The 25,307-nt window shown below is 37.8% G+C and overlaps 1 long non-coding RNA gene across 7 annotated transcripts in view; it reads left to right on the forward strand.

Annotated features, from left to right (window-relative positions):
* LOC150044548 (uncharacterized) overlaps nt 1–25,307 on the forward strand; it is a 604,944-nt gene that overhangs the window by 409,480 nt on the left and 170,157 nt on the right. The gene's annotated exons all lie outside the window — the stretch shown is intronic.

Here is a 25,307-nt window from a genome sequence, read left to right on the forward strand (position 1 = left end):
TCCCAGATTATCTGTGAGAAAGTTGAATGTGTGATGCCTTGCCAGGCATCTTAACCCTTTCTGATCATGCAAACATGAGGATGAGATGCTTTGGCAAGCCTAGAAACTGTGACCAATGACAGAAGGTTCGTTTTGTCAGATCTGCCCAGAGTCCTTATTTTAAAATCCTGTAGTCTTAGAAATTATGAATACATGGTTGGGGGCGGGGCAGCCATGGAGGGGGAGGGGCTGCTTCTCTGTAATCAGTCCTGTAGGAAGGCAGATTTGGTGAGCTAAATTTGAATGAAGGGAGAAAATATTGATAGAATGGAGACATGGAAAAATTCAATGCTCTCCAATAGTTTGTCTCTCCTTTGTCTGTTCTCCATCTGCCCTGCAAATAGACACAAAACACCTGCATGTTAAACACATGATTGCATGGGGATTGCTGCTTGAATGAGCATTCTCAGCACAAAGGGCTTCCTGTTACGATGCAGGGTCTGCAAAGGCAGGTGGAGATTTAATGATGAGGAGAGATTTCTGTTTCTTTTTATTAGTGTTGCCTTTTTTATTTTTATTTTTAGGTCTTTTTAGAAAATAACCTTGAAAAGGCCCTGGGGTGGGTGGGGTCATTGGCATGTTTCCTTCTTGTCTCAAATGTTACCATAGACATGGGGAGATGACCTTTCTACACCCTGCCCTACCCATCACTAAGGAAGCCCCTCACCCATCTGAAGGAAGAAAGCAGAAGGGATAGCAGAGCCAGGGTGCACCTGGAAGAGGAAGGCACAGGTTAGGGTGATCCATGGGCTTCTTCCTGGACAGTGCCTAAGAGCCATCTTCAAATCTGCTGTGACAAGAAAGTTGTCCAGTAATGCAAGTGGAGTAGAGTCCAGGAGATCAGAGTTGATCCCAAGAGGGTTCAGTCCAATTCCATCACCAACTCCAAAGAAGAAAACCAGATGAGCTGCCCTGACTGCTGCCAGTGACATCAGAAGGAACTCTGTGTCCAGAGTGGCCAGGTTCCAGAACTCCGTTGTAGACTATGCTATGTTGATGGCATCTTCTCCTCTACCCATTCTGTGCAGTCAATTCATTGCAGTCCACTGGGATTCAAGTGGAGAGGAGGCACAAGTAAATCTTTCTTGAAAAGTGATTTTCTTCACAAATGGAACATTACAGTGGTCAATAATCAGTAATGGTTGATTGACTAAAACAATTGTGTCCTGAGAACCATGGGTGACCACACAAAGTGCTGAAGTAAAATGTACACACATAAAAATTCTCTGTTTAGCATCCTTGAGAAATGAAAAGAAAATAAAGTGAAGGCTGAGAGAATTTGTCACCCATAGAGATGAACCAAAAATAATCACAGAGACTGAATCCGGAAGGCAATACCAGATGGAAGATCTATAGGACGGAACAAGGCAGAGGAAAGAAGGCATGTTGTCAATAGCAGAGGAAACGTACAACTTTGTATATTTTATATTGACTTCTTCAAAGACATTTGACATTTTTATTCTTTTATTTCATTTGGGTACCTGAGTTTGCATTGCAGAAGTTATCAGGGCACTTTGCAGTTCACAGTACCCATAGCTACAAAAATAAACATCAGCACACAAGAGCTCAAAGCTTCCCAGAGATGGAACTAAATGAAAAATTGTACTAGGCAAGTTTCTTGCACTTCTTATGATGTGGTTTCAGAGTAATTGATACTAGTGAAAGATGAAAACTATAACCCTGAAAGCATGATTAAAACGATATTTTAAAGACATATCAAGTTATAGTAAATTAAAATGTAATGCTAGAGGATAATAAATGTAAAGCAAGCAGAAAATATACAACAAGGAGGAGGAGTTATAGAATAAGAAGTGCCAAAGGTCTATGTGGTGGGTGAAAGTAGATGTATAAATAAAGAATATTATGAAAGGTTTTATTTTTATTATGATAAAAGAACCAGCTCACCAAGAAGACATACAAATTTATATAACTGACAACACAGCTTCAAAATACATGGAAGAAAACCTAATAGAAGATATGACAGAAAAATACAAGTATAAGTAGAGATATTAAAAGAAGCCCTTTTCTTTTAATATGTGCATAACTATACTTAGAAGAATATAAAAAACAGTAAGCAGCAACAAATTTGTAACAGAATTTACTCCAAAATCTATCATAAATAAAAATTGAAGAATTTTGAAAGTTGAGAATAACTCTCTCTATATGTACTCCCTATATTTTCTTCAGTGAATTCTAACCTGATTAATGAATTAATTGAGGCCTTGATCCTGAATTTTGAAAAGCAATCTCCTGTCTGTCTCCATGTCTGTCTTTGTCGCTGTTTCTCTGTCTCTCTGTCTCTCCCACCAGTATAAGTGATTGAACGTTGGATCTCACGCTTACTAGACAAGTGCCTTACCCATATGATAAACTTCCAGCTCAGTCCTAAAAATTTTAGAATAATTGCAATCCTGACTAGGGATGGAAAGGTAAGAGGATTGCAGTCTGTGAAAAGTACAGCACCCAATTTTTCAAAACAAACTAAAAGAAGCAAAAGATTGAGGATTGTGGCTCAAGAAATACAGCTAGCAAGTTGTACACCTTGAGTTCAGTCTCCAGCCTTCCAAAAATGGGACCAAATGTTTTCAACTTTTGAAACAAAATAATCCTTTCTAGGCTGTGCATTTAATATGATATTTTAGTTTTTGTTTTTATTGTTGCTACCTTTCACTTTTCTGAGAGAAAATAACTTCACAGATGCATTGAAAGATGATGTTTGGAGACATTAGGTTTCAGTGCCAAGATAACTTAGCTAGCAAGTAGTAGAGCTTGGCCCAGAAACAAACTTTTCTTAATGTCCAAGGCTGTGCCCTTAACCGCTGTTCCGTGCCGCTAAAGGAAATTATATCAGATCACCCATCGATTATGATTCCTCTTCTTCTGCTCTCTTCCACACTGCATAATTAGAGCTAGACTTGAAAACCATTGCAGACCCCAAACCTCCCTCTTGTTTGTTATATTTGAAACTGAGGGAGGTCAAACTTAACCAATGCTTAAACAGACTGAAGTAGTAAGATCAGGAAGAGATTTTTAATGTAATAATTACATTTTTGTATTTGGCAGAAATTCTGTAGAAAGATAACTATTAGCAAAATATTTCAATTATTTTAGTATAGTACTAACAATAATCAAGAGAATAATAAGTGTTACATCTGCCTTTCAACCAGATGCAGAAAGGTTAGTGGGATGATATTTTTTTTGATAGTCCTAGAACTTGAACTCAGGGCCTGGGCACTATCCTTGAGCCTCCTCAAGCCTATCACTCTACCACTTGAGCCACAGCACCATTTCCAGCTTTTTCTGTGTTTGTGGCACTGAGAAATCAAACCCAGGGCTTCATGCTAGGCAAGCACTCTACCTCTAAGCCACGCTCCTAGTCCTGGAATTACATTTTAACTACTTTTTTTTTTTTTTAAGTAACTGATTTGGGGCAACTGTGAAAACTGTAGAATATGCAGGCTAAGTCCAGGTTGGATCTTGGTGACTCACTCCCTTTCCCAGTTGTTAGTTTAAGCACCAATTTCTGACACACTTCAGTCCAATGAAGCGGGAGAAATAGGCACAAGAACCTCTGTGGAGGATCTGCGCTCTCTTGCAGAACAGGTCAGGAGCCTGTTTTTCTCTTCAGTGAGTTTCAGGCCTCCTAGGGGAGCAGCAGGGGTCCGCTGGCAGTCACCGTGGGGAGTCAGGGGGGAGCTGGAAGTCCGGTGGGAAAGGAGGCTGGAGAGCACTTCACCCCTCAGCTTCCAGTACTGCAAGTAGTTTCTCTTTGCCTTAGTGTTCTAAGACCAGTCTCTTCATCTGCAGCCAGATGCTAGCCTCAGCAGTAATTAAATCACCTGCAAATAACGAAATTAAAATGTGAATTTCCTTTGACCCATCAACCAACACTAGGTATCCCGGCAATATGTCAGTTTAAATAGTGCACATGTATACAGATTGATTCTTTATATCTGTGGGTTTGTTTTACTTGCATATAACCTACCTGTCTACCATATCATATGTGTCATATGTATGACAGTGTTGTTTGCGCAAGCAAAAAAAGCAAAATAAAAATGAACTGAAAATAATATAAATACCCCTTAATAGATATGTGGCTACATAAACATAGTTTGTTATGGGATATAGTGTGATGTACGAAAGAGATGAACTAGGAATGTAGCCTACTTGTAGAATGCTGGCTTAGCATGCATGAAGCCTTGGGTTTGATTCCTCAGTACCACATATGCAGAAAAGGCTGGAAGTAACAATGTAGCTCAAATGGCACAACACTAACCTTGAGCAAAAAGTGGCCATGGACAGTGTCCAGGCCCTGAGTTCAAGCCCCAGGACTGGCTGAAAAGTGTGGGGGGAGACTTGGAGGGAGGGGAGAGGGAAAAGCAGGGAGGGAGGGAGGGAGAAAGGAAAGTAGGGAGGGAGATGGAGAGAGAGAGAGAGAGAGAGAGAGAGAGAGAGAGAGAGAGAGAGAGAGAGAGAGAGAGAGAGAGAGAGAGAAACCAGATACTTAAGTGCAATGATTTATTTTTAATGTCAACTATTTGTTCTTGAACTTTTCCACTAGTACAGTGATTCCATTTTATGGAGGAACCATATATTAGAACGGTTCTAAGATCACATTTTTATAGAGAGAAAATAGTGGTAGAGTTCTGAAGTATTTACTTAGAATGTGATCTTCAAGATCATTATCTGCAGTCTTCCTATTAAAGAATTAGACAAACCCGATTGGTTGTGGAAGGGGTGGGTGGCTCCTACCAGTCTCTACCAGTAACCAGGCCAGTGGGATACAGTGGTGGACTACAGCCAATCACTGCGTGCTACCACACTGGACCTAAAGATCTAGAATTTCATAAAGATGGAACAGTACACTATTCCTGAGATGTTACGTTGATGCTTTTGCTGCTGCTTTACTTACGTGAACTTACTGGAAGAAAGTTGTGATCAAAGAACTTGTGATGGGAGTAGAACCGGGTAGTGGTAAATTTGTAATCAGCTATGTTCATCTAGTCCCATGCTTTCATTTTGTGAGCTTTCCCTATCGTTTTCAGAATGTCCTCTTGTCTTACACATTTCTCATCATTATATAGAAACAAAGTAACACCCTCTCTCTCTCTCTCTCTCTCTCTCTCTCTCTCTCTCTCTCTCTCTCTCTCTCTCTCTCTCTCTCTCTCTCTCTCTCTCTGTATATATACATATATATGTATATATACTTGATAACGCTTGATGACGTCATGGAGGAAGTTGGTTATTTGTGAGTTAACACTGAAAGTTCTTAAAAACCCTTAAGGAACAACAACACTATAGGTTATTTTTCTTCCAGTTTCACACTTAAGGGAAATTTAGTTCCATATGGAGTGCTACATTATTTTTAATTACTTTCCATTCAGAACATTCACCTGCCTTTTCTCACCTCTTGGTCTTACCCTTTCTGGGGACTGTAGAACCTAAACCTAAAGTAGGATGCGGATCACACGATGTCTATGGAGATACTTGGATGAGACACTCTTCTATATTTAAAGTGACAATTCTTTAGCCTGATTAAATAGAAGGTGAAATTATCCAAAGGATACTGTGTATATATTTTGAAACTCTAGATCCAAGATTAATATTTAGGGTCTATGTTGGGAAAAAAGAAACACTAATGATAAGAAATGCATCTGAAAAGATTAAAGGGAAAAGAATACCTCTAAAAATATTTTTATTATTTTATACTTTGTGTACATACTCCATGTTCCACATTGTGCTGTTTCCTAGTTTATTTTCTTTTTTCATATATTTTTATTGTAATTAATAGAAGGATTACATTATATTCACCAGATAGAAGGTGCATTGCTTCACATACATTGATACCCTTTCTCATGTCTTGGTCCCCATTTCCCTCCCCCCCATCCCCACCCCTCATCTTGTTTTTCCCCCCTTCCCTATCCAATTTCAAATAACCAAATACAAACATATCCAATATATCAGATAACAAAGTGAGATACTGTAACAATATGAGATAAACAAGGGACAGCAAAAGAAATGAGAGATAACATAGTGCATTAAGGACAACAATCACTCATTATATGGCTTTTGTTTCCATATCCTAGAGATTACTTTTCATTGATTATTTTTTAAAATATTTTTTATTGTAATTAATAAAAGGGTTACATGATATTTGCCAGATAGAAGGTGCATTAATTCACATACATTGATACCCTTTCACATGTCTTGGTACCCATTACCCTCCCCCACCCCCATGTTGGTTTCCCCCCTTCCCTATCCAATTTCAAATAACCAAATACAAATATATCCAATATATCAGATAACAAAGTGAGATACTGTAACAATATGAGATAACCAAGAGACAGAAAAAGAGATGAGAGATAACATAGTACATTAAGGACAACAATCATTCATTATATGGCTTTTGTTTCAATATCCTAGAGGTCCTTTCAATTAGCTTCATACTATATGGCCTTATGTATCAAGGTTTTGCTCTATTGCAAATCTCTGCTAGGACAAATGAGGGAAACCATTGAGTCTAAGTTCCTTTGAGTCTGGCTTACTTCACTTAATATGATTTTTTCTAAGTCTTTCCATTTCCTAACAAATGGGTCGATGTCATTTTTTCTGACAGCTGTATAGAACTGCATTAAACTGCAGTGCTTTTGTATGGCAAATGACATAGCTAGTAAATTAATTAGGAAGCCTACAGAGTGGGAGAAGATCTTCACCAACCATACAACAGACAAAAGCCTCATATCTAAAATATATACAGCTCAAAAAATTGAATCACTCCAAAACTAATCGCCAAAGAAACAACCTTCCCATTAAAAAATGGGCCAAAGACTTAAAGAGAGTCTTCTCTGAAGAAGGAACAAAAATGGCCTATAGAAACATGAAGAAATGCTCAACATCTCTGGCCATAAAAGAAATGCAAATCAAAACAACTCTAAGATTCCACCTCACTCCAGTTAGAATGGCCAGGATCAGGAAAACTAATAACAACAGATGCTGGAGGGGATGTGGCCAGGAGGGATCACTACTCCACTGTTGGTGGGAGTGCAAACTCGTTCAACCACTATGGAAAGCAGAATGGCAGTGCCTCAAAAGGCTAAACATAGAACTCCCCTATGACCCAGCAATTCCACTACTTGGCATTTACCCAACCATCCAGAAACTAGGGCATACTAAATCCACTAGCACAACAATGTTCATTGCAGCATTATTCACCATAGCAAAGATATGGAACCAACCTAGATGTCCCTCAGTTGATGAGTGGATCAACAAGATGTGGTATTTGTACACAATGGAATCCTAGTTTATTTTCTATAACTACAAGAGAATATTGAAATAGAGTCATTTCTAGTAAACGTAAATTTATTGCTCAAACTTGGGAGCCTGTGACATCCAGGATTTAACAGCTGGCATTTATCAAGGATTGCTGCTTAATCCAGAGTGAAGGAAAGCAAGAGCAGGGTGATGAACTTCCTCTTTGATCACTGCATTAATCTATCCCCAGGAGCAGAGCCCTGAGGAAGTAAACACTTCCCACAAGGCCACATTTCCCAGCATTGTTACCCTGGGGGTCCCCTGGGAGGTCAACTCACCATAGATCACATGATTCCATTTATACACCTCAGTTCTCTAACTACTGTGTCTTTGTAGGAAATGGTGCAAGGCAGAATAGAATAACTTGATGCATTTCTCAATGTCCTTTCCCATAAATCTATACTCTCATGAGACAGGGGCGTCAGGGGAGAGGACATCAAATAGACTTGATGCATACAGCATCCCCACTTAGTAGAGAAACAGAACTCAGTCTAGTGTTTTTCATCCTCTCAAATGTTTTGCAATAAATAAACTCATTACCTTTCACAGGGTATCTAGCCATCAAATTTGTTTGGCCATGGAAACAAATATGAAGTTGGTATTAGGTGACTCTGGTCAACTTCAGCACTGACAGGACAAGGACTGTGGAAGAGTAACACGTGCTTGCTTTGGGAAGATGATAAGTAATTTGAGAAATAAACCTCTTCCAGTGTATTCCAGTGCTCTTCATTCTGGGATCTGATAGTTCTGACTTCCTCTCTGATGGACAGTTCTTTAATTGTACAAGGCTGTATTACCTTGTTTCCTGTCTCATTGGAAATAAATATGAATATAGTTATCATGTATATTCCCTTCAAATTTTCTTTTGATACATTTTTTTCATGTAGGTATAATCATTTTTCCCTGCTGAATAAGTAGACTACTGAATTAATATACCATCCACTTTTGGTTAAAAGAATTCTCTTGATTGAGGAGAAATTTGGTTATTTTTAAGTACTGTAAAAGCATAGGGTCGTAATTGGATTTTGCAGATGGATTCGTGGTTTAAATGATGAAAATGTCAGCAGAAATAACCTGGTCTTTCTAGAGCTAAAGAAAGAGAATGAGGCAAAGAAGATTGTGATTCAACCAGATTGAAAAGTCAATATGCTTTAAAACTTGTTTTTCTTTCCAAACTCTAAACTACTTTATGATAACTTACTTTTATTTAAAAATATTTATTGTAAAGGTGGTGTACAGAGAGATTACCATTCCATAACTAAGATAAAGAGTACATTTCTTGTCATTTTCTCCCTCATTTTCTCCCAATATTGCTCCCACTCCTCCCCTCCTCTCACTTCCCCTCCCAGGTTGTAAAGCACATTTTCAACACATTGTCTTGTGACAGTATTGCCATTGCATTGGTTTATCTTTTGTCCTTTTTCTCACCATTTTGTTAATTACCTTTCTCTTCCCCAAATGTATATCTGAGACACAGACATGAGGTATCAAAATCAACAGTGGCAACAGGGGATATATCAAAGGGGTAAAAATGAAAGAGAAAATGAAATAATTTCACACAGTATATTAAAAACAAAAAAACAGAAAAAGAAATCTCTTGTTTCCCTATCTTGGAGTTCATTTTGATTAGCATTATGTTATATGGTCATATTTACCTATCTGTTGAGCTATGGTGACCCACAGCTAGGATTACCCTAGACAGATGCTATAAGTATTACAAATAAGGGTAACTATGGAGCCTATGTTTCTTTGGTTCTGATTTACTCCATTTAATATTATTTTGTCTAAGACTTTCCATTTCCTTACAAATGAGGCCATGTCATTCTTTCTGATGGAAGCATAGAATTCCATAGTGTATATATACCACATTTTCTTGATCTATATCATCTACTGAGGGGCAATTTACTTTTTAGACTATGGAAAATGACTTAGGTGATTTGGATTGAGTCAACCAGAGCACTGACATTTTCAAATGATGTTTTCAAGTCTCTATAGCTCCAAAGTTTCTAAATGAACCATCAATTTTAGTCTTGCAAGTTGTTTCAGAGCTGCAATTAAACATGCCATATGCTGGCTAATCTGCAAATAATACATCTGTGATCTTTTGTGGAATTTCCTCCTCCAGACTTCTATTCCAGGCTGCATGTATTTAGCTAGAATCTTTTGAGTCTCACTTAGGCTTCCTTCCATAGACTGGAGCTTTTAAAGGCCCTCATGTGACCACCTGTGATTGGAAGGTGAGAATTATATTAATAGAGTGAGGAGACCACTCCATTTTTTGTCACCTTTCCATGTCAGAGTCAAGTTAGGTTCTATTATATATGTATGCTATACTGTATTGCTCTCAGGAAAATAAATGATCTATAGTTCTACCATTAAGAAATATATAATTGGAGAGATCATGAACATACCAGCCAGCATCCAGAACCACGAATGACATGAAGTTCTAGGTGCATACCAGAGAATGGAGGATGCCATGGGTTAAGACAATGACATACTGTTCATTTTCCAAAACCTTATTTGCCCTTGATGACTCCAAGTAGACCTCTATGGCCCATTCTTCTCCTCTTATGCTCAGGTGCAGCTGGAGATGTTTCCTTCCTTTTTCCTAACAGCTCCCAATCCCTATTGCGAGAGCTTTAATACACCAGGTCTTGCTTTCTGCCTTTCAACTTAGCAGTTGTATTTCTTTACACCATCCTCCCTCCCCCTAAAAAAAATCATAGCAGAAAGTGTCACTCCTTTTTAAGGGTAAATGTTTCTGTTATTAGAAAAATCTAGATGGAGGACAGGAGAAGGGGAAAAAGCATTGGGCTAAGTTGAGGAAAAGATTGTATAACTGTGGGGTTACAAATTGAGAGGATGCATTAGAACATTTTCTAGGTAGCTATCGGAACTGTCTCAAATGGCTTTCAGAAGACGTGAAGTGAAAATCGATGTCCCACTTTAATTACAATTCAGTTGTAAATCATATAAAATCATAGGAGCCATAGTAACATGGTTTTGTTTTCATGGGGCATAGGGCACTTGCACATTGTTTTATTTTACATTGCTTTCAAATAATCCACTTATTTGTAGTGGAGCCACATTTCCATATAATAACTCGGGGGTAGCTGTTTTTATCACTACTTTTGCTTTGTTTGTTGTTGTCATTAAAATAAAAATATAATACAGAAGGATTGGAGATATGGCTCAGTGGCAAAGCACTTGCCTCGCAAGCATGAGGCTCTGAGCTTAAACCTCAGTGACTCACTCAAAAAAATCACAGTGTTGAATCACAAGCAGAGAACCAAAATAAGAGCAAAAGCACAATGAAACAAATCTCTCGGGGAGAAATTAACCTTGGAAACCAAGGTCTTGCTTTGTTTGATTTTGTTGATTTAGAATCCAACAGTCCAACCCTTAAAAAGAGAAATTTGCATCATAAAAATATGTTTGGAAGAAAATAAAAACAGAAAATTCTGTCTACACCCTAGAGTAAGGAACAACACCCAGTAAACTTAGAAAGTTTTATTTCAAGGGGTCTAAGTGACATGGCTGTCACCCTAAGCCCCCTGGAGAAGGTTAGTCACTTGCGGCCAGTTAGTCTCTGCGATTCCAGGTCTTTGGTGAGACTGAGAATAAGTTGGCAGCCAGAGTTGTGGACTCACTAAGACATAAGGACTATGCAGGAGTCATGGCCAAATGCAGTTAGGTAATTTCAAGTCAGAAGCTAGTTATATGGTATTGGCCTCGAACACAAAGGCTCATGGAACAGCATCTGGCTTTCTCAGCACAGATAAGCAAAGGAATGGCAGGAAGGGTAAAACAAGGTGAGGAAGGAAGGGAGGGAGAAATCAACTTAGGGAGAGAAAAAAGATTCAGAAGAAGGAGAAAGATGGTGGAGGGGATAGAGGAACAGATATAAAACGAAAAAGAAAGACTTGGGGAGATGGAGGGAGGGAGGAAGGGAATCAGAGTTTTTCATAGCAGTGTAAGATGTGATATTTGGTCCATTTTAACATATTATTCATTAGGATAGAAGAGAACAAAAACAGGCTGGCTCCAAAATGAATGGCATACAGCAGAGAATGATGTCCAGTAGGCCGAGATAACTAAGAGTACTCCACATCCTGTTTTGTTGAGTAGCTGGCAGGTCCGGATGGAATTTTCTATGCTGAGATTCAGAATCCTGGTCTCCTACTGTTTTTTACTTGCTCCAATTGGTGGCTTCCATGTTGAAGCTGTCTTGATGATCTCAAATGTCTCCTGTCATTCTAGAAATTCATTGCATGGAAAAAAGAAGATGGGAGATGAAAGGGGGAAAAACATGTTTTGTCCATTCAGTTTAGCTCAAAACGAGTCAAATTTCTAGAGTATTTCCTCTTACATTTAGTTGGCAATAAGTAGCTCATGGCCATACCTAAGTATACAGCAGATGGAAAATGTAGACAGCTATTCCCTGCAGCAACATGTTCATATTTTTTTTAAATTCTGATATCGAAATGGAAGAGAAGGGTAGATAACTAACTAGGAAAATGTCTCTCTTCTCTAAGTGATATCTGGGGGTACTTTCTTATTAAAAAGCTGCATAGGCAGTAGAGAAATGATATAAAATGACACCCATAATTCCATTTCCCCTAATACACTATTCACTTAGTGTCCTTCGTTCACATTGTGTACATTTTCTTCTCTTTCTCAATGTGTAGTTTGTGTGCTTTTACCTTGACTTTTAATTGACCTGCAAATAAAAAAGAATGTTTTGTGGGATGGAAACAGAAAACCTGAACATACATTTTCAGAGGCTTCAGTTTGCTCTCAAAGCTGGGATGCATTCTCATAAGGAACTAATTGCACATTTCAAGGTTGGGGGTGGGATAGTAATTGCTTTGCAGTTTAATTGAATGAGGATAGATTAGTTTCCACCAATGGTTTATTTGTTGTTGTTGTTTTTAGATTTTTTTTCTTTTTGGTAAAGGAGAGTTGCTGAACAGGCGCTTTCAGAGAGTGGAGAAAGCAGGGCTCCTGGGACTTCACTGGAGACCAGCACTGGTCTCCTGTTCTGTGGTCCCATTTCAGAACAAATGTGTCTCTTTCCACATACCCTCAATCCCACAGCTTCTAGGCCCTAGCCCTTCTCTAAGATGTTCCAAATGCTGACTGAAAATGATTAGACTAGAAACTAGAGCACCTGCTTTAAACACACAGAGGAAATCTTGCTTTATCCCCAATGATGTCTCTCAATTTTGTGGTGTGGTTAGAGACAAAGACAACTCATTCAAAGAATTGTTAAGTGTAGGGGACATTGCTTTGTTCTTCTTCTGCACACCCAAGGAAGAGATCAGTCTGTGCAGCTAATGGCTTCTCGTTGCCTTTTCACAAATCTTGGAAGTCAGGGTCACCTTGTCTTATCAGAGTCACCAGGAAGAATAAACCGCCCAAACTGAGCTTCTTCATTTTCATCCATTCTAACCCAGGAATCCTCGGCTCACCCTCCAGGGGAATGTTTTCCTGCAACTGGCCACATCTGTCTTGTATACTTGAGACAAGGAGAAAAATCAGCCTGGTTATTGACGGACAGAGCTGCCCCACGAGGCCTGAGCACCGCCCTACAACCACTCACTCAGATGAGACTCTTCAGTTCCTGCTCTTGTTGACAGGAGCACAGGTGGCCATCAGAGCTCTTGTCACCTCCCCTGTGTCAGCCACTCTTCTGCATCTGCGCAATATTCACTACATCCACAAACAAGTTTCAATGAGCTTTTGTTCTAATGGAAGAAGTAGACAACAAACCATTAGGTTGAGGACATAGTTGTGTTATGACCATATTATGACACAGAGTAATTGATAGGGGGTTGATTTCAGGTTGCATAGTGGTGGGCCGTTGTTGTGGGTCTGAATCGGGAGAAAAAAAGTCAGCTGGGAAAATTTGGTGAGAGTTCACTCCCAAGAAGTGTAACAGCATTGGGAAATGAACAAACAATAATCCATTATAACGGAAAGAAAGGAGAGGTGCAAGAAAATGTAGGCAAATTTTATCAAAATGATAGCAGAATTTACCTATTCTAATAGTTATAGGGAGATAAATACTCAGTATTCATCTCAGAATTTTCACTGAAGTACATGTTGAAAGTTTGAAAGAATAGAGTGTGATTACTTACAGAAGAATAAGTACGTTTTTAGTTTCATTGTGGTTTGTCTTCATGCCCAACATTTACTTTTTATGTTAATATCATTACATACCATACTGAAAAATGGATAGTATCCCTCCCATATGTCACCTCACTGTGTGACACCCTGTACACATGCGAATAGCATGCAAGTATATGTGAAAAAGAGGGAGGGATGGAGGAAGGGAAGTAGGAAAGAGAAAAACAAAGAAAGCTGTTGGGAGGTCTGGGTGGACAGACAGCCCCATGCTGGACACTGTGCTGTCTGGGCTGAGACCCACCTCTGTCATCTGCACTTAATTTTTTTCATAAAAATATTTTAAGTAGCTGGCACTGGCACGCAAGCCTGAAATCCTGCTACTCAGGAAACTTAAATCTCAGGATCACAGTTCGAAGCCAGCTTGGGCAGAAAAATCTGTGAGACTCTAATCTCTAATAAACTTCTCAAAAAAGGTGGAACTGGCGCTGTGGCTCAAGTGGTAGAACACTAGCTTTGAGCACAAGAAGGCTCAGAGGCAGAGCCCAGGCCCTGAGTTAAAGCTTTAGGACTAGACATCCAACTTCTTTGTAGAATGCCTGTTGTATTTGGCCTGATTTTTGTGCATAGCAAGAACTTCCTGCACTGAGTTCAAACTGCCCTTCGAGGAAGACAGTGGGTTTGTGCATTGTGTACTCATAGGTTTGTTCAACAGTGTCCTGCTTGCCCTTAATTTGTATTACTTTTCTCAGTCTTAAAGGCAGTAGAATTTATGCTTCATAACTCAAAATAGGCTAAGTAGACATGTTTTCTTTCCTGCTTTTCACCTGACTTTCCTGCACAAATCACATACATTCTAATTTCTTAACTACAATATAAATACAAATAATATTTGCGTAGGTGTTTCATGACCATAAATATCCTCTGCTGGATATATTATTTTGTAATTATACCTATATTCACATTGTCATCCAGATATATAGATATATATTCATTGTTATATATTATATATAAGTATTATCCCCCATCATCTACTAGAATTAAAGAGAGGGGTCAGCCTTGACTTAAGTTCAGGAGTGGGATAGACACTAAGTAGATAATTGGTAGTAATATATAGATTTCAGTTAAAGAGAATAAATAGGGTATAGTTGCTCCTTGGTAATTATATTTGATAGATTAGTGATCCAAAAGGAGAAGCTGTCCCTACCACAAAAAGAAAATAATTCTATCTATACATTTGACCAAAAGGTCAGTTCGTTTAGTTTTGTTTTTGATAGACCAGACGCAGTAACGTTTATAGCAATGACCTAAGAATAATAATACTACTGACAAGTAAGTGATGTTAACTGAACATGGTTCATACAGCAGGTACTCTGCTGGACACCTGAAGGACATAATCCACTTAACCACAAGCCAGTTTATAAAACACCAAGGAAGAGCTTTCATCATGCTTGTCTGTGAAATGTAAACCACAATAAATTATTATTACAGCCTCACGCCTGTCACCCTAGCCTCACAAGAGGCTGAGATCGGAGAGTTACGGTTCAAAGGCAGCCTGGAGAAGGAAAGTCCATGAGACTCCTATCTCCAGTAAACTACTCGGAAAAAGCCGGGAATGGTGTCATGGCTCCAGTGTTTGAGCACTAGCCTTGAGCACAAAGAGGCTCAGGGATAGCACGAGGCCCAGAGTTCAAACCCTAGGACCAGGGAAAAAGCAAACAAATAAACAAAGACTTGTTTTATTCTCTTGCTTATGAAATAGTTCAAAGAAATAAGTAGGTATGTATATTCAGTATTCGAGCTAAGTTTTCCCAAGGTAAACGTTAGATACGCAGTTGGTTGAGTCTGTGAATGCTGAGGCCTGTAGTATTATCCAAATTTACCAACTACTTCTCCTGCTAGGGTGAGGTTTAATTTATACCTCTGTGATCTTCCTGTCTACAAGTGTTTTGTTTACTGGAATTACACCTCAGTAAACTTTTTTTCTAGATCAGAATTATAACTTATTTTTAGCTATGTATTTCAGCTACTTGACATTGAAGTCTGAATGTAGAATACAATGACTACAGAAATCAAAAACATGTTGAAATAATTCACATGGGAAAATGAAAATGTTAATATAGACTTCTAAATGAGAAATGTTATTTTCAATTTCTTAAAGTACACTTTGCTTTTGAAACAGATAAGTTAAAAATATGCTACAATTTAAAAGGTCAAAGATGATCACATATTTATTTTTAGCCATGTTTTGATTGGACATATGATATGATATTTATATTTCTAGTTTTATATCAGAAAATACAAAGCCCACACTGACATTAAACTTTTATAATTAATCTTAGTAAATATATTTTTACAGTTTCCTCTGTAACAAGTATTTATAATGAAAATTATTTTTAGAACCCAAAAAAAATCAAAGTAAAAAATTTAAAGGAAAATGATATATAATCTTTATAGCTTGCTCTCATTTATTGACTTATCTATTAGAATACCAAATCACAGAATTAGTTATGGATTCTTTAATTGTATATGTAAACCAATCAACATTTAGTAAGGAAAGGGAGGCATGGAAAAATCTGATTAAAGGAGGCTTTTAAAATAGCATTTTTAAAACATTATAGGGCACAAAGCAGATGCCAGAAGATTAGTCAAGTGAGTATAAGCTTTGGATAAAAAGATTATGATTACACATCATCTGTATTTCTGATTTGAGTGTTTGTGAATAGGAAAGAAAATTATTTCTTTACAAAGAAAATGCTTTATAAGAAGATCTACCTCCTTTCCAAAGGCAGAAAAATTTAATGTTTCCAATACTTCTCCTGAAGAACAAGATCCTCTTCGCATGTGGTTTCTGAATCCGTGAAAAGACAGTATTATTGGCCCATTGGAGTCAAAAAGCCACAGTAGTAGAAACAAGCCAATTCCTCCACTTTGTTCTCCATTTAACCACTTCTTAGAATTGGGTTTGTTTAAGAATGAGAATGGGGGTAATTTTGGGTTGTACTGGGGCAGACGTTTCTTAGAAGGCACTCTACCACCTAAACCAGGCCAACAACCCAGAAAAAAAAAAACTTGTGAATATATTAGAATACTAAACACTGCCACTTGACAGGAGCTAGGTTTTTCCACTCATCAGCTGCATGATCTTGGCAAACTATTAACTTTGCAAGTTTCTGTTATATCACACAAAAGAATTTCAGAATGAGCAAAGTGTCAAGACATGGTCAGAATTCAGGACTTATTACATTGTATGGAAAGAAGACATAAACTGTGAAACCATCTTGGAGCAGACTTACTCTGCACCGTTGGGTTCCCTGATGGCTGACCCGTTTTATGCCCCTACTCTCACCCCTCACACACCGTGGTGGTCCGGCACCACCTGGCCTCTTTCCCCACCCTGGTGATCTGGCCTCTTTCGAGGAGAGGACTTGGTTCCTTTGTGAGGTGAGTGTGTGCAGAGGCCCATCCAACACTAGACACCAAAGCCCACCCGTTCAATGCCCTGTGGACGCACTGACAGGGAAATGACAGAAAATGCATCGTTTACTGTGATTTTTTTGTTGAAGCACTGTGACTTGTGGGGTTTGCCTGATGAAACCCAGTGAGGCCAAGTACTGTCAGAGCTCCCCCTACTGGAGGTAACGGGGTAGGCAGGCGCCCACCAGCAGACTCTTCATGTCCAAAGGCGCTGCTGTATCCTTCCCATGTCCATCTGGGCAGATGGTTTAGAGCAAGACAGCCATTCCTTCTGTACGTTTTGAGAAATCGTTTCCCATTCTCACGATCACAAAATAGAAACTTCCCTGTTATCTCATTGCATGTCTTTACTGGCTGTTCTTGTTACAGAAGAAAGCATGGGATTCATTTAAGAGGAACTATTCCCTTTCCAAAAAAGTATCAGCAGTATTAGTCATTGTGAGTGCAGTGGTGGGAAGACGGATTATTTCACGCTGGCTCATCATATGCTTTTGTTGTTCTCCTTTTGAAGGGGGGAACCATCTTACAATATATTCTAAAATTAGCTTGAGAAAATGCAGCAGAAAGGTTATTTATAATCCTCAGATATATTCTTAAATGGTTACTCCTGTCAGATTAAGAAGCGCACATTTAAAGAGCAGCAATCATTTATGTTATATGGGATAACAAAAGAATCATTTTACCCCACATTTATTTTTTATGTACAAGAAATAAGTTTGCCTTCACACAGAAACTGAAGAACACTATAATATATTGGTCAAAATAAAAGGTGTACAATCCTAACCCACATAGTTAGATCAACTTTACCATGGAAAGAACTGATCTAATTCTAATAGAGAATTTTTATTTCTTCTTAAGGGAAGAGAATCTACTAGTACAAAACCTGAGGTGAACCATTTTCTAATCTCAGGAACTTTATCAAAAACAGGACAGGCCAGGAGTTTGGCCTAGCGGTAGAGTGCTTGCCTAGCATGCACGAAGACCTGCGTTCAATTCCTCTGTACCACATATATAGAAAAGCCAGAACTGATGCTCTGACTCAAGTGGTAGAGCACTAACCTTGAGGAAAGCCCAAGGACAGTGCTCAGACTCTGAATTCAGTCCCCAGGACTAGCAAACAAACAAACAAACAAGCAAAGCAGGCCACAAGTATAAAAAAAAAGGTAAATATTATGGATCATAACTTTTAGATGTCACTGTGTTAGCTTTAAAAAATGATAACATCCACAAAATGTCAACGAATTTATCTTAATATGCTCCTTTTTACATTTGCAAAAGAGTAAATATTCATTAGAAATTGATCAGAACATATTTAATATTGCTAATTGAGCTATGAATCTTAGTTGAAACAATTAGTTATACATCAAGAATCATGAAATAAAAATATAACTGTTCTTTGAGAGCAAGAAATTTTATTTAATTATTTTGTGTATTGTTGGTATATCAGATGTACCTGTTACATAAGAAATTTTATAGAGAGAGATTTGTCAAATGAGTAACTTGATGGGAGAGTGGGTTCAGGTTAAAGATGGCTGTAATTCTAATTTTCAGTTTTTGAAGCATAGGCCAATAAGAAAGGCTTTCATCACATACCTGATTTTTCAAAAAGGTGTTCCATTATACTGTTCTTATGAAATTACTTGTATTTTACCCCAGCAAGCACAGACTGAGAATACATTTTCCCATTTTATAGGCATCTCTGCTCACCTGTACACTAGTTGGTAAAGCAGTAATGCTTATATTTTATTAAAATTTGGACACATTTGAAATATATGTGGAAGACAAGTCATATTTGAAAATCTTTTGTATATTTCTGTCTTTAAACTATATTTATAATGAAGAAAAATAATAGGAAGAGGAGAAATGAAATGTCTTTTTAAAACTTTTTAATATTTGCTAGAATCCATCAGAAATCCAATTTGGGCAGCAATTAGAATAGAATTCGTCTACAACCCACTTGAAAGTCCAATGCTGTTTTTTCACAAATACTTCTGTACTGGATTAGGCCTATGGGATAAAATAGATATACTGGCAAATGTGAAGTTCATGTAGAAGAGAATTCCCTTGATAAGTGGATTTTGTTTCTGCCTCTTCGCTACTTTTCTTTTAGTAAGGATGTCACAGCACAGTGATCTAGCTAAAGGAGAATGTCACCATGATGAATGCCACCCATTTCGATAAGACTCTGTGGTATAGTAAAATGAGGACTCCATTATGGGCTGTACTTCATTGCAGATTTAACACAGATTGGTTGAGTGACCTTGACTTTGTTGGGTCCTGTCAGCTTATTGGAGCCTCTGGGCTCCATCTTTGGCTGCCTTGTGCTGAATTAATGTATTGCATATGGTAGCTGTGCGATGCAAATGATCAAAGTAACCAATAAGACAGTTATCATATTGCCACATTTTGCATCAACCATTTCTACTACGACAACTCATCCTAAGAGCTACCAAAATAACAAAAACACTTTTCTCTCCATTTGTAGGTTATGCAGTCTCTACATGTTGGCTCTTTTTGGTAGAAGACATTTGGAAAATACAGCTGCAGAATTTATTCTGAATGTATTTCCAGAATAATTTTGTGCTATTAGGTATTTTGTTTTAAATAATTTTTGCCATTAGGTATTATAGCTCCTCAAAGGACATAAATAAAAATGAGAGATTTTAGCCAAAAAGAATATAGTTTAATTTAGTGTTAGGAATTATGCAAAGTGAAAAATAGTTCTCTATTTCACTGCTATCGGTCTTTTCTTCTTGGAGAAATTATTTTACCATCCATTTAGCTTCTGTTTCTCTACAAGTGTTTGAATGTAATTGTTTATTGATTTCTGTGTATTTGACCCAATTTATTTTGTAGTTTGCTTATGACTTTAACATAACTTTGAGAGTATTTCCGCTGACAGCCTTGTAGAGATTTTTAGTTTTTAAATGACTATACGATCTTTTGTTAAAATGAAATTGTGTGGGCTGGGAATGTGGCTAGTGGTAGAGCACTTGCCTAGCATGCATGAAGCCCTGGGTTTGATTCCTCAGTACAACATATACAGAAAAGGCCAAAAGTGGTGCTGTGGCTCAAGTGGTAGAGTGCTAGTCTTGAGCAAAATGAAGCTCAGGGACAGTGCCCAGGCCCCAAGTTCAAGCTCCAGCACTGGCCAAAAAAAACCTGAAGTCTTACAACATATTTACTCAGGCCTATATTGGTAGACATTCGTTTTCCTTCCAGTGTTTTGTGATTTCAAACTATTATTCTATCTTGTTTCAATAGCCAGGAATAAAAGCCACCAGTGATATTTCTAAAATTCTCTCAGCACATTTTGGCAAGATTGAATTTAAGAATCATGATTCTATATTTATACAAGAGTAAATAAGGGCTTTGAATCACACATTTAACAATTGTAATTCAAATTTAATACCAGCCTCTGACATCATATTTAACTTTTACCAAGTAATTTAAATGTCAGGATCTGAACATGTCTCTTTATGAAACAACTATTAGATAAAATACTAGTGTTAGCCACAGCCTTAATAGTAAACTCTGAAAAAGATTTAATTTTCTTTATACCAATATATCCTGTAAACTTCTGGAGTCAGATACCAAATATTATATGACTACATATTAACTATGTATTGAATGTTTTGTTTTGTGCATGTTTGTTCATTATCAACATTCATTTCCCCTTATGTAGGCCTGATAACACTCCTGCTTTAAAGGTAGTTTGTGATTCAGTACAGAACAATCAGAGCAAAGCATTCTGTTAGTTCCGAGACAAGCCCAAAGGCTATCTGAGATAATTCTCGGCAGCTCTTGGTGTTTTGAGAGGGAGACATTCTGTCTGTGGTTATCTTTAAGTTACAAATCTAGATACAAGCAAGCAGCTATCTCACTTGCTTGAGGAGCCAAGAGATGAAGCCATTTTAACTGAGCATCTGAGTGCAGTATGTGAAACGTAACTCCTCTCCCTTTTCATTCCTTAAGCCATCTTTACCTTCTGTGCTCTCCTACGTATAATAGTTTCCTGTTTCTTGATGTCTAGTTCGGGTCTCTCCAGATGTCTTCACTCAATCTGGAATCTCTGGCGCACTTCTAAGCTGAGATAAAGAGCTGCTTTGCCTTTGGATCTTTGCCATTTTACTTGTGTCCACATCTTTTTATGACCCTCAGTGCTTCTCAGAGACATACACACACAAAAGATACCTGTCTTAACTGGAAAACTAAATCCACGTAGGGGATGTACTTATATCTAAGTTAGTCTCCCCAGAGCCCGTCATATCGACTTTTTGCTCTCATCTGAAAACGTTAGAAAATTCTTCCTGACTCACACAACTGTTTCTCAGAATTTCTTGGCAGTGCAAAAATAGCTAGTGACTTCCATCCTATTGTGTGACTTCAGATATGCTCCGAAATGTTTGTTTTTGTAAAGGGAGGATATTCTGATGTTAAAGCTAACTCAGTTTGAAGAAACAAGAAAATGTCTTTTCTAGGATGTTTAGCTAGAGAGCGAACCAGTTGGACAAATGAATATTTCAGTTCATGTACCAGATCTGACTGTTAAACTATCATCCAAATGTGTCTGGGTACAGAGAGAAAATGTAGGGTCAGGAACGTTCTTTTGAGTAATGCCATAATATTAAGTACAAGACCAATGATATTGCTTAGGGTAACTATATGTAACAATTTGAATTTTAGACTGAGACATGTGGTCGACAGTGCTACACAGTGAAGAAATTCAGATTTCTCAGTGAACAGCTATATTAAGTTCTCTGTAAATCAAGTTAAAAGATCTTCAGCAGGAATGATATCGAGGCTCGAATGGACTGTTAGACATTAGAATGGGCATTGTAGAGCATTCAGACTTCCATGTGGTTACACTGGTAGCTAACACTTGCCTACCTGAGAAAGCAGTAACTGGGAAGAAATGAAGGATTCTACTCCCACAGCCTCATTTTTAACCATCCCTTGACCTCCCACCAACCAGAGACAAGCAGTCACCAGTGAGCTGCCCAGGCCATATTCTACAGTGTAGATAGTGTGCCTGTCACAGCTATCTAGCTTTAAAGGTTACGTTCTGAAAAGTCAGTGTGATTTCTAAATGACTCTCTTCCGCGTTTTTCTACCCACCATCCTAAAAATAAATCAATTAGAAGCTTAACTGTAATTATTGTGCTGACAAATTTCCATGAAAATGACACAGGCTTTTTTATAAATTGCTGATAAGTACATTTTAATGATATTTCTTTACATTTCTCAACTCCAGTTTCTTCAGAAAACATTTTGTTCTACCATATTTACTTGTCCTATGTGTGTTGTCCCACCCTGTTTTACTTGATTTGACAGGTTTTTTTTTAGATTATGTAATAACAACTTTCTGAATGGTTCAAAAATTCTACATTTGAAAACTTTAAAAATGTTGTTTTTCAGTGCTCGTGATTTAGGCTCAAAATATGAATGACAGGTTCCTGATTAAGCTTATTGTTCAATGTGAATCTAAGTAAGCATAGGCAAGGTTAAGTGTAATTACATTTACTTGTCACAGAAAATGTGTTAAGGCAAACAACGTGACTCAGGGGGGTAAATGTTACACCACAAATAGGGTCATGTCCTAAACATTTACCTTCATAAGATGTCATTTATTCTTTACTTCCATGGTCACATGACTAATGTGAGCATAAAGCAAGGTATAGCCTCAGTGCTGTAATTTAAGCTTGTATTTTCCTTCTTTAGATAAACATTGTCTTCTAGAAGACCTTTTTAACTGTCCTTCCAAAATGGAGTCAATTATTAATGCATTTTGAAAAAGTTACAAAATATATTAGGAATGTTATTGTACCATAATATAAATAATTCAATATTTATACTGTGGTTTAATGTTTCTTTTATGAAATGTTATTTTTGAATTAAATTTGATATTTTCTTTGAATAATAAGTCCCTAGTTGAAAGCTTTCACATAGGTAATCCATTTCAGGGTTTTAAACAGTAATCCTAATTTTATTAAAGATTATGGTAAGAATAACTCAACATTTTTGTTATGTATATATATGCTGTGTACCATGTGTCAATAGTTTTTTTAATACTTTTATTGTAATTAATAAAAGGGTTACATGATATTTGCCAGATAGAAGGTGCATTAATTCACATACATTGATACCCTTTCACATGTCTTGGTACCCATTACCCTCCCCCCCACCCTACCACCCATCTTGGTTTTCCCCCCTTCCCTATCAAATTTCAAATAACCAAATACAAATAAATTCAATATATCAGATGACAAAGTGAGATACTGTAACAATATGAGATACCCAAGGGACAGAAAAGGAGATGAGATATAACATAATACATTAAGGACAACAATCATTCGTTATATGGCTTTTGTTTCAATATCCTGGAGGTCCTTTCAATTAGCTTCATACCATATGGCCTTATGTATCAAGATTTTGCTCTATTACAGATCTCTGCTAGTAGAGCCCAAGGCCATGTGTCAATAGTTTCATGGACTGTTTTCTTAGTCTATACAGCAGAATAAAGACTCTGACAATATTTCTCCAATTTTACATCGAAGAAAGTTAGAGCTATAAGGATTGCCAAAAAGATTCTACTACAAATAAATGTCACAGTCAAGCTTAAGGAAGTTCTAGCTGGAGTCTTGAATGGCTATAAATTGAAGAAAGATTATCAGCCATGTGACTGAACTTTGTTTGTTACAAGCTATGAGAAAAGGACCAGGGTGTGGGGCCAGGAGTTTGGCCTAGTGATATTGTGCTTGCCTAGCATGCCCAAAGACCTGGGTTTGATTCCTCTGCAACACATACATAGAAAAAAGCCAGAAGTGGTGCTGTGGCTCAAGGGTAGAGTTCTAGCCTTGAGAAAAGTCCAAGGACAAGTTTGCACTCCCACCAACAGTGTAGTAGTGATCCCTCCTGGCCACATCCCCTCCAGCATCTGTTGTTATTAGTTTTCCTGATCCTGACCATTCTAACTGGAGTGAGGTGGAATCTTAGAGTTGTTTTGATTTGCATTTCTTTTATGGCCAGAGATGTTGAGCATTTCTTCATGTGTCTATAGGCCATTCTTATTTCTTCTTCAGAGAAGACTCTCTTTAAGTCTTTGGCCCATCTTTTAATGGGATGATTGTTTCTTTGGAGATTAGTTTTGGAGAGGTTCAATTTTTTGAGCTGTTGATATATTTTATATATGAGGTCTTTGTCCGTTGTATGGTTAGTGAAGACCTCCTCCCACTCTGTAGCCTTTCTAGTTAATTTGCTAGCTATGTCCTTTGCCAGAGCTCCCCTATGACCCAGCAATTCCACCTCTTGGCATTTACCCAATCGTCCAGAAACAAGGACATACTAAATCCACTAGCACAACGATGTTCATTGCAGCACTATTTACCATAGCAAAGATATGGAACCAACCCAGATGCCCCTCAGTTGATGAGTGGATCAACAAAGATGTGGTATTTATATACAATGGAATTCTATGCTCCTGTCAGAAAGAACAACATCACCCCATTTGTAAGGAAATGGAAAGACTTAGAAAAAATCATATTAAGTGAAGTAAGCCATACTCAAAGGAACTTAGGCTCAATGTTAGTGGGCTCCGTGAGTAAGATTGTGACCGCTCAGGGGTCCCTCCTGTTCTTGGCACTCAGAGCATTTTACCTCTTATGCAGTGTGTTAACCAGAGTACATTAGTGTTGGTGCATTTTATTTAAAATAATGTCATCTAGTTAATACTAGCCCAACCAGGAAACTGTAGCATTTGAGTAAACATCATGGCTAAGTCAGTTTTTGCAGTATTATCAGCAGTCATTTTCTGATATCTTCTACAGTGTTGATTTGTTTAATTATTGATTTTTTCTTTATTTAGGACTTCTTTCAGTTGCGATTTTTGTTTCATTTTGTCTTGTTGTCTCCAGTCTATTGCATGATTTATTCCATGGTAAGGTTTATAGAAAAAATGTCTCATCAGAATGCAAACCAGATAATTTGTATTTCCTGATCTTTTTCTTGAGCAAGTGACTTTCTCTAGAGAATGTTCAGTGTAGGATCTGGAGGTGGGGATGGTAGAGGCCACTCCAGGGCAGCAGGCCAGATCGCTGAAAAACAAAGAGGTTGTAGTTGCATTGAGATTCCATGCTTTTACTTCTGTGTAACCACACTTGTGGTTAGATGAATTTCCCTGGAAAGGAGAAACTTCTGGCCTCTTTCCTCACTCCTCCCCTATTGCATTATCAGAGGAATGATTTTACTCAAGGGCTTTGGATAGGACTAATACCATTCCTTTTCCCCATCCTCTTAACATCCAACCTGGCCTCCAACTGTCTGGGCCATAAATTCACAGCAAAGAAGTTTATAGA

Source organism: Megascapheus bottae, chromosome 29 (assembly GCF_031878675.1).
Source record: "Megascapheus bottae isolate mThoBot1 chromosome 29, mThoBot2.hap1, whole genome shotgun sequence".
In the NCBI taxonomy this organism is placed as follows: domain Eukaryota; kingdom Metazoa; phylum Chordata; class Mammalia; order Rodentia; family Geomyidae; genus Megascapheus; species Megascapheus bottae.